The 9,670-nt window shown below is 46.5% G+C and overlaps 1 long non-coding RNA gene across 1 annotated transcript; it reads right to left on the bottom strand.

Annotated features, from left to right (window-relative positions):
* Positions 1-5,328: 5,328 nt before the first annotated feature.
* On the bottom strand, positions 5,329-9,376 carry LOC144141948 (uncharacterized). The gene is made up of 2 exons (XR_013316773.1): positions 8,631-9,376; positions 5,329-5,664 (listed from the first exon to the last, which is right to left on the bottom strand). It is a non-coding gene; the product is annotated as an uncharacterized LOC144141948 (long non-coding RNA).
* Between the last annotated feature and the right edge of the window lie 294 nt (positions 9,377-9,670).

Below are 9,670 nucleotides of genomic sequence, written 5' to 3'. Positions count from 1 at the left end.
AGAAATGATATAAGAATTAGCCACTAAGGCGACCATAACATTACACCGAGTTTCACCTGCTTTTCATAGTTGCGTAGATCGCAGTGGAGTTGCAAATATTGTGGAATTCCGGTGTGCTGTCAATACGTGGGCTTACACGGGAGGGAAACCTGCCGCCCCATGTTCGTACGCTAGAATAAAGCTCTAGTCCTACGATCTTTAATTCAGCTAATTAACTGGAAAGTATGCTGAATCGCAAATTACGAACACGCATGTTTTGTTTCATCCACTCTTTGGACTTACCTCAGTTTCGGTGGTCATTCTTCTTCACAGAATTGCAGGGCACTGATGTTTTTTTTTTTTTTTAAGTCGGAGAACACAATGCATTCTCCAGGTCTCCCTTTAATCAGGTAGATCCATTGAGCCGTAGCGTAGTCGTGTCGGGGATGCGCGCTCAATTCGCCTTCTGGAGGCCCCAGATTCGATTCCCGTTCGGTCCCAAATTTAGCCAGTTATCATCCCTACTAAATCACTCCACGTTTTTCTCTATGCCCTGTCGGCTGTTTAGCTGGTACAGGCACCGGGCGACGGCTTCTCTGCTGAGTGGGCATGGAACGCTTCCACATTAAAACATCCAAACATCTGGTCTACACAAAACCGCATTAGCGAGCAACAGCAGAAGTGAACCGATGTTAAGACAAAATGTTACGCAGAAAGCAGTAAGAAGAAACAAGCGGTGAAAGTTGCATTGAATTGATTACACTTACACCCTGCCATGCTTTGAAATGTAATTAGATGGCAGAAGCTGTACTAGTCGGCAATAGTGCATCCTTCGCCATAGATGTTCCTCTCATTGTTTTCCCCCTGAATATTCGTGCATATGCGCTGTGGCGAAGTTGGAATTGAAAGAACGCTGAACTTAGCAACAAATGCGGCGTAATTCATACCTTACACTAAGCAGGAAATATGCGAGGGCAGCTCCCCCTTTTTTTAAAAGTTACATGCATTCGTTTTTCCGGGAACAGTTGGTCAAAAAATGGCCGCGTATCTGTCACTTCCCCGCAAATTTTGTCGGAAGACAATAGTCGTATGCTGCCCCTGCCGCGTAAATGCCTGTCTTATCTTTCCCGCTCACTTCTCATGCTCTTCCCGTCTCGTCTCCCTCCTCCCACGATAAACACAACGGAGGTTTCCCCGAGTGAATTTAATTTTACTGCTTTCCACTGCTCGCGCGCCATCTACTGCAACCTTTCGTTACGGTGGGGCTTCTCGGAATGCCGCCACGAAATGCCGCCAGCTGGTCGCGCGAGATTTTTTGTATTTTTGTATCACAACATTGCTTTGAACGCGCATTTTTTTTTTTATTTCGTATGACCAAAACCGAGCAGCCGTGTATTTTTAAATAAAATAACACTGCAAATATCGTTTATGTTTTGATGTTTTGCTTCAAATATGCCGAATGTTTTCTTTTTGGTGAACAGTGTTGACAAGTATGACGGCTGTTTCCATATTTCGTGGCTTGGAAAAATTTTGCATATATAAACTTCTTGTTCAAGAATTCGCTTTAAATTTTGACCGGGCAGCTGAATCGAGCCACAGACAGACAGACAGACCAACGTATACACAGATAAAAATTGTCGCGTTTAAGTAGCCCGAGAAAGGACATTGTCTTTAAAGCTGCTTTCTCCTCGCAGTATGCTACTCGCCGACGACCCAGTGAGATGTCCACAGCGTAGAATGTCGGCAGTTGTGAGCGCGGTTGACGTACATAAACCGGGCGTGAACAAAGAGAGAGACTTGAAGTCAACAATAAACGACGTGAAAACCCAAACCTGAAATGCTGGGGCAGCATGAAACCAAACTGGGAAGCGGGCCTAACGTCATAGTGCTAGTCTGTGAAGCCTCTGTGGTTTAAGTCTGGGGCGCAGTGCTATCGTCGTGGGTTTTATTTATTTATACCGATACGTGCATCGCCCTCACGCGCATTAGTCTAGGAGGCAGGGGAAACAAGGAAGAATACAGAAGTGTCGTACAATTGGCATACAAATACTTTGTGTTCATGAACCCGTAATTTCGGAACGACAAACATGTGTGAATAAAGGTTCCGTGGAGCACTTCACAAATAAGCTATAAAGAAGACATGCACAGATAACAGGCGAAAAATTCAACAATGGCAAGGGCCAGTGAAGGAAACTGTCTACTATTACCTTAACAAAAAATTTCGAGGGATGCTTATAAGTCTCTAAGAATTTGAAGGCGAAAGCCAAGTTAGACCTTCCGTTTATCTGCAGTTGGACCTTCTGTTGAGCTTTGTGTCAGCGCCCGTCACCGCTTGACCCTACCTCTGGACAGCACCCTGCAAAGCTCGTTCCGCTGGCTAACCATTGTTGAGAACTAGACCTACGCCATGGCTCTGCTGAGAACACCCGTTGTTTAATCTTCCTGCTCTACTAGCTCATGATGATGATCTGTACATTGGCAAGCGGTCTTCTTCCTTTTCCGCAACATCCTCCCGCACGCGACAGTGATGCATCTGTATAGTATACGGATAAAAACGACTTGAGGAGAAAAAAAAACATGCCAGAAAAATAAAACTATAGTCAGTTCAGCAGCCTGGTTTGAATCCGTCTAGCCGTTCGGTCACCGTTCGTCAGCACCCTAATTTTCCATCGGTGCTTTGACGTCCGATGCTGCTCTCTAATGACGGTACTCGTTAGGATCGGCGATGGACGTACATCAGCACTCTGTTGTGTTGCAGGGAAGAAAATTCGGGCTGTCTCGCGTCCAGCTGGTCTCTCACATCGTCTTGGTCGGGATCGCACTTGCCTCGACCGAACCTCCTTTGTCTGAACACGCCTTGTAAATGCGGAGGAACTATTCTACTCCGCCTGACGGAATGGGTTCGTAGCTTCGGCGAATGTACACAAATTGTACGACTCGGCTTTAGCTTGGCACTCCTTTCCTGTTTGCTATAGGCCTGTCCCGAAGTCTTTGCCTCTTGCGCCGGTCTATGTCGGTGTTCATGGCATCACTGCTCGTGATCAGATCCATTGAAACAACGGGCTTCTGATGATCGGGATGGGACTCGGGAGGTTGTGTTGAGAGTTCTTCACTATCGATCCGTGACCCCAGCGTAGCATTTGTGGAAGCGCTCAAGTCGCCTTCTGTCAGTGGGATGATTTCCGCCGTTGTAGTCGTTATGAGTAATGGGTCTGCGCACTCAGATACCTAATTTCGGGCAGCTGTAGAGGTAACAAACGAGCTCCATCATGTTTGGACGGGTGCGACTTGAGTGGTTGCCGAAGGTCTCCGTGCAAGATAGTTCTTCGTGACATGCTGCGTGATTCTCTTTTTCCGGATCAAGCTTACCTTCGATATCTTATCACTAAGCAGCCACTTTACGCTGAAAGTCATATATAAGTATTTGTCAGATTCTTCGTAATCCTTTTCGTAATCTTCGATATCTAGGAGATCTCGTATCTGTATGTTAAGATTATTTTTGTCGTCCAGCACTTCGATAAGAGATTCAAGAAGGATTTTGAGACTACTTATTCGCGGACTTGGCGATTCCACAAGGCTGTCGTGTTTTGACGAGTTCGGATATCTTCGCCCGGAGAGTGTCCCTCAGCCCTTTCAGTTCACTCACGGTTTCCCTGTCCTCAGTAGGATGAATGTCCACAGGGAGGGTGTCCTGGATACGGTGCTGCTGCTGGACACTTCCTGGTTCCAAGTGGTCGGTGCGGTGCATCGTGCAGCCAGCCATGGGGGGCGCCGTTCAAGGGCAAGGCCCACAGGATCAGGACATCAAACGGTTTTACGGGCCTCGCGTGCCTCGAAGTCGCTGTGCGCCGTCATCTTGTGTCAACCAGGCCGTTCCTCCCGAGTTTCACGGCACCAAACATGTTGAAGGAACTAGACCCGCGCCATGGCTCTGCTGAGAACACCCGTTTAATCTTCCTTCTCTACTAGCTCGTGATGATGATCTCTAGATTAGCAAGCGGTCTTCTTCCTTTTCCGCAACAGCCATTGTCAGGAGCCTTAAAATTTTGCAAATGATTGGCAAAAGACTAGAGAAGCGCGCAAACAATTTTCTTTGTTCAGGTATTCCAGTACTGTATCATTCTTAAAACGAAAGAATTTTTAATCCTAGAGATTCGCAGTTTCTTAGGGAGGAAGCCCCTTAGCGGCTCGGGCTGCCGACGTCGCATGTCGTCGTCATATCTTGTCGTCGTAGTATCATGTAGTCACGGTACCAAAACACCAGGACACCCGTTTTCCAACGCCTCGCGCTAGAACGCTTCGTGCGTCAAAGACAAGAAATTTTTACAGCAAAACTATACCTCTACCCCCTACGGTTTCATGTCCGTGTGCAAAACGCCAAAGCGCCAAGAATAGACTTATACGCTGCATTATTCGCCCCTCCCAGGTTTCACGTTAGTGGAGATGGCCCGGGATTTTTTTAGTAATGATCAGTTCCAGGGGCTATTTCGGTTGTTTTAAAGAGACTATGCAACACTCCCGATAAATGCTTTCACTCTTTGCTTCACGTCTGGAAGCATTGCGAAAGTTGCAGTTATGACCAGCCTGGAGCGGGACCTGCGTTGTTTGCTCGTGGCAGCACATGCTCCTTCCGTTTTTGCTTTGCTACGGGGCATTTTTATTAAGTGGCTATCGAATTCGTTAATTGCTGCAGCTGAAGGAAAACCGGCCAATAGCCATTAAACGGCTGTAATGACGTAATTCGAGCGCTCAAACAACGCCGAGACCAGGAAAGAGGGAAAATTCTTTTGAGCAAGTTTCCAATTTATCTGATGGGCACCGAACAGTAATTTTGGGCTGAGGTACTTGCGTTTGTGTTTGTTGATTGATGAGTCTGTTTGTTGAGTGTGTTTGTTGAATACGTTCTGAAAGCATTTAAGAATAAAAAAAAAACTCCACAAAGTGTTTCAGGGCCCCTTTAGGAACGTTTCTTCGTGGATGCCAAAGCTCTCGATCTGGATAAATATATTTTTTACAAAGCGTGCGTACGATGTATTTCCGCTTTTCTGCGAACAGAGACCTTCCTAATCTTTGAGAACTGACATTTGTAACAGAAAGCGTAGTCGGCGACAAGTGCCTGCATACATGAGAAAAGTACTTTTGAAATGTAAATGAATTAAATTCTTAATACTATTCGGTAACTAAGTAAGAGTAACTAGGTTACGTTCGAAACAATGCAATAACTGGGAAAGAACAATGGGAACGCAATAATACTGGCCTCTCCTTCTGCTCACATTCCTTATGAAACACCAAAATTGCTCAAAGCAACAGTAAAGCTCCCGCTGTGTTCATAGGCGGGCACCCGCTTCATGGCGGTTCTGAACAGTTTTATTTTAGAGTCTGCTCTTGCTGCCGTCATGTTACGTAACAATCATTGTGTTATTTTCAATTGTGTTTCGCGCAATGATTCCGCGCCAGACTTGAGAACGTATCGACGGAGCGGTGCGCGCGCGGTTTACTGGTGAACCGGACGTGATTCGCGACCTAGCACGCCTCGGCAAAGCCGAGTCGATCGCTCTCCCTGTCGAACACGGTGAAGTAGCGGCCGATAAACGGGTCGCCGAGGTTCCAGAGCGGCCTTTGGTCCGGTCCCAAGTCGTGGGCAGTGATGAAGATTACACAGGACGTCTTAAAGTTTCGTTTCACCTGCAAGAAGTGTCACAGGAAATCAATCAATCAATCAAACAAACAAACAAACAAACAAACAAGCAAACAAACAAACAAACAAACAAACAAACAAACAAACAAACAAACAAACAAACAAACAAACAAACAAACAAACAAACAAACAAACAAGCAAGCAAGCAAGCAAACAAACAAACAAACAAACAAACAAACAAACAAACAAACAAACAAAAAACAAACAAACAAACAAACAAAAAAAACAAAACTCACAGCTCTCTGATTATTCAAGAATAGCGCTAAATCCGAATGCATCCACGAGCATAAAGAAAGGTTGGGATTCGCCATCAAAGAGGATATGATGAGGAATAGTTATTTTCAGTTACAGAAAAAAAAAACGGGGGGAGTCCCTTCCCCCACTTTTTTTATGAAACCATCTCAGCACCTTCATGTGTTCTGCATGCTCTGATACAGCAAAACCAAGGTCAAACACACTTCCGGCTAGTGCGTCGACCAAGATTACGTCTGCAGAGCCGATAACAGGAGAAGAGAACGTGACAAAGTGTAGCAAAAGCTGAGTCTCCGTCCCACAACACTGCCACAGACGCTGTGTGGCGTGCGAAGACGCGGTGATTAATGTCATCTTTTAACTTTGTACTAAGGGCATTAGCCAGTCGGTAAACCGTAGTCGAGAACTGCTTCTGCACTGCGCAGCGCATGCATGGACGCCCACCGGCCAGTAGGTGGCAGTCGCAGAAGGTTTCGTAGTCATGTTCGATTATTGAATGCCGTCGTATAAGGCACCTACGTAGGGGTTTAAGAGGCCGGGACTTGAAAGAGAGCGCTCCTGAAGGAAAATCTCCGAAATACAACGAAGTTAGTTTTATGGCATCTCCGCATTTACTGCGCGAAATGTGTCTGCCTACTCCTTTTCAACCAGACTCGTGTGCGGTGCAGCAGTTATGACCGAATGACTTGTAAGGACGTGGGGAACATGAACAACTGAAATGGTGGGAAGTCCCGTATAAGATTCCTCTAAGTTTCGTTACAAAAAATCGTTCTATTTATGGACACAGGTGCACATTCTGTGTGAAAACACTGCAAACGTTAGACTGCAAGTGCGCCTCGTCTCTTGGATCTTGCGCGTCACCAATGTAACAGGGAGGGAGCGAGTGGCAAGCCGGTCTGGTTACAGATAGGTGAAGGAGGAGGAGGAACAAACTTTAATGCAGTACACTATTTAGAGGCGGGTGGTGACCACTGGGCGCAGCCCAGCTGTGCCCTCGGTAGCACCACCGACCAGGGCTTTCTGACACCCGGGGTCAGGGCCTCCCAACGCTATCTCCCATTGATCAATAGAGGGAATTAGGGTAAGTGACTTGGGGGAACGCCCACATAGTGTGGCAGATGGTGTCGACATCCCCGCAGTGTGGCATTGGGGTGATGGGTTCTGATCGGAGTATATGCGATGAAGGTGCGCGCTACACGGAAGGGTATTAGTTTGAAGGAGCTGCCAAGAGTGTTTTTTCGTTGTTTAAAAGTATAGGATAGCTGGAGGGTTATCTCTGGCGATGGAGGTGGTAGTGCGTGGTGATTGCCGTGTACGTAATAAGGCTATCTATAGTAGATTGCGCTCCGTGGTTGGGGGTAACACAAGGGCCCACTCGGGCAGTAAGATCTGCTGTGTGGGCCGCCTCATTATCCCCTAAGCCGGTGTGAGCAGCTGTCCACACGACTTCCACGACCGTTTCACACTTCCACGAGGTGTCCACCGACTTCCACGAGAGGGGGGGGGGTGCAGAGTAATTTTGAGAGCTTTGGCTGATATGTGCCCTCGGGCAACGTTCTGTTTGAGAATCGCACAAGATGACTTTTGGTGTAGGGCTCTGAGAGAGGGCTAGCGCTGTCGCCGCTTATTTCACCACAGTATCGTTGTTGACCACCAGGGCATAGGCTGTGTGGTTTTGGTAGCTAACGGAATCCACACAGTGGGTTGTGGATTAGATGGGATATTTTTCCGCCAGGTAAATTGCGCTTTCTTCCCTCCGGACGACATGGTTTGTAGGGGCATGTTGCGGGGTAGCGGCCGAGTTAGGATATTGTCTCGGAGGATAAGAGGAATCGGGTGGGCAGAATTGGTGAAGATCGGAATGTGGATGCGTAATCGGGGAAGAATTATCAGTCCTGCAGGGGAGGATGCTGAGCGGGAGCATTGATTCATTAGGTGGGCCTCAATAAGTTCATCAGCGGTACTGCGGATACCAAGTTGCTCTGTGTGGCAGTGGTATGGTGTACTAGAACAAGGAGGTGTGTCGTTCGGGGCTGGTCAGGAGGGTTCCTCTTGCAATGAAAATTTCTGCTGAGGAACCCTTGTTGTAAGCCACGCCCCTGGCGGCCATTGCTTAGCCGATGGCTTCACAAGTTTTGTTTGTTAAATTTGCATTGTTTTGTTTGTATTGATTTAAATAGTCTTATTTTTTCATTTTTGGGAATAATATTTTATAAAACCTTAAATACCTGTTGAGTTTGGTTGAAAATTTGTTAGGTGGCGCTGGCTGTAACAGGAGCTCTCTGGGGAACGCCTGCGCTCCATACATTTTTTTTTTCATCGCAAAGGGGACCCCCACTCTCTATTGGTTCTCCCCCGGGCGACACACCTCTATCTTCTAGTGCACTGTAGCAGTGGTTACAGACAGACGCACAGACGAAGTGACATACAATCACGGCGGGAGGGGGGAGGGGGTTCTAGCCTCATGAAAGCTATAGTATTTAAACTTCAGGCGGTTGACAGTTATAATAACTGCCAATGCACGTCACGTGTAGAAATCATACTGGTGTACCACATAAAGCGTTATCGCTACTATGCTTCACTTAGCTGTCATCGCAGATGGCTTTCCACTTTATGACATCTCTTAGACGGCGATGGTACCTCCACCGCAGCTCACGTTCCGCCGCTTCAAAGTGGAAACTACTACCAAGTAAGGTAGTACCTTGACAACGTAGTCTTGAGGTCGCACGACCAGTTCTCTTCCGGCCACTGTGAAGGTAAGATTGGGAAGCGCTGGGATGCGGCCACAGGCGACTTGGCTCTGGAAGAAGAAAATTTAGAAGACGCCCCTCTTAGGTCCCCTTCATGTTACGCGAAGTGTATATTTACTCATTCGCGTAAAGCAGGGGTTATCTTTAGTTTCCTTAGAGAAAACCAGCCTATATGACTCTCGCTTAAAAGAACAACGCAGGAAAGACTGACGAAGTAGAAAACAATCACAAGCACTGGTTGTATTCTACTTCCTCCAAGTTTTCCGCGCTGTTTTTCGAGGGATAATGTGTGCCAAACTACTCCATCGTGAAGTTTTAGTCTATATTATATGACTGATTTTATGCACTATACTTCGCCAACTCTTTTCCACCTTTACCTTGGTTCACTAGACTGACTGTATGTACAGTCTCTGCAAAAATTTTCTAGACCATGCCATAAGTGCGTAGGCAATAAAAAATTCTAAGCAGAAGCTTACCTCTCGTGCGAGGATGGCAATATTTCCGATAGTAAGCCGGAGAAAACACTTTTTTTTACTTTCATAAAATAATTTTGTCACGCTTAAAAATTAAGTGTTTGTTTTAAATTCTTTGTGGCTGAGAAGCCTTTGGTGTGGCCCAGAAAATTTTGACAAGAACTGTGCGAATTGTTTATTAAATAAGCGCTTGTTTCCAAAAGCTTGAACTTATGTCGGGAGGACGACCTGAGCAGGTGAAATCCGATAAGGTCTGTTTTTTTTTCTCAGTAAAGGTCCACGTGACAGACTTTACCAAACCTATGCGGTCAAACCTTCCTGAACGGCGCCACTTACACCGGCTGTGCATGGCAGACCCTTTTTAAAGCGACGCTTTCGTGCTCTCGGTGATGGCATCTGTAACGTGCAAAGGCCGAAATGAAAGAAAAAAACCTTTACAGCGCATTTGCTCCCTTCGTTACAATATCGTTGAAAGACGATAGTCGTATGGTGCCCTGCTAAGTAAAAGCCTCCCTTCT

This window comes from Haemaphysalis longicornis, unplaced genomic scaffold (genome assembly GCF_048455015.1).
Source record: "Haemaphysalis longicornis isolate Haplotype H1 unplaced genomic scaffold, Haemaphysalis longicornis Haplotype H1 scaffold_1, whole genome shotgun sequence".
Taxonomy (NCBI): Eukaryota; Metazoa; Arthropoda; class Arachnida; order Ixodida; family Ixodidae; genus Haemaphysalis; species Haemaphysalis longicornis.
This window is presented reverse-complemented; position numbering and strand designations above follow the sequence as displayed.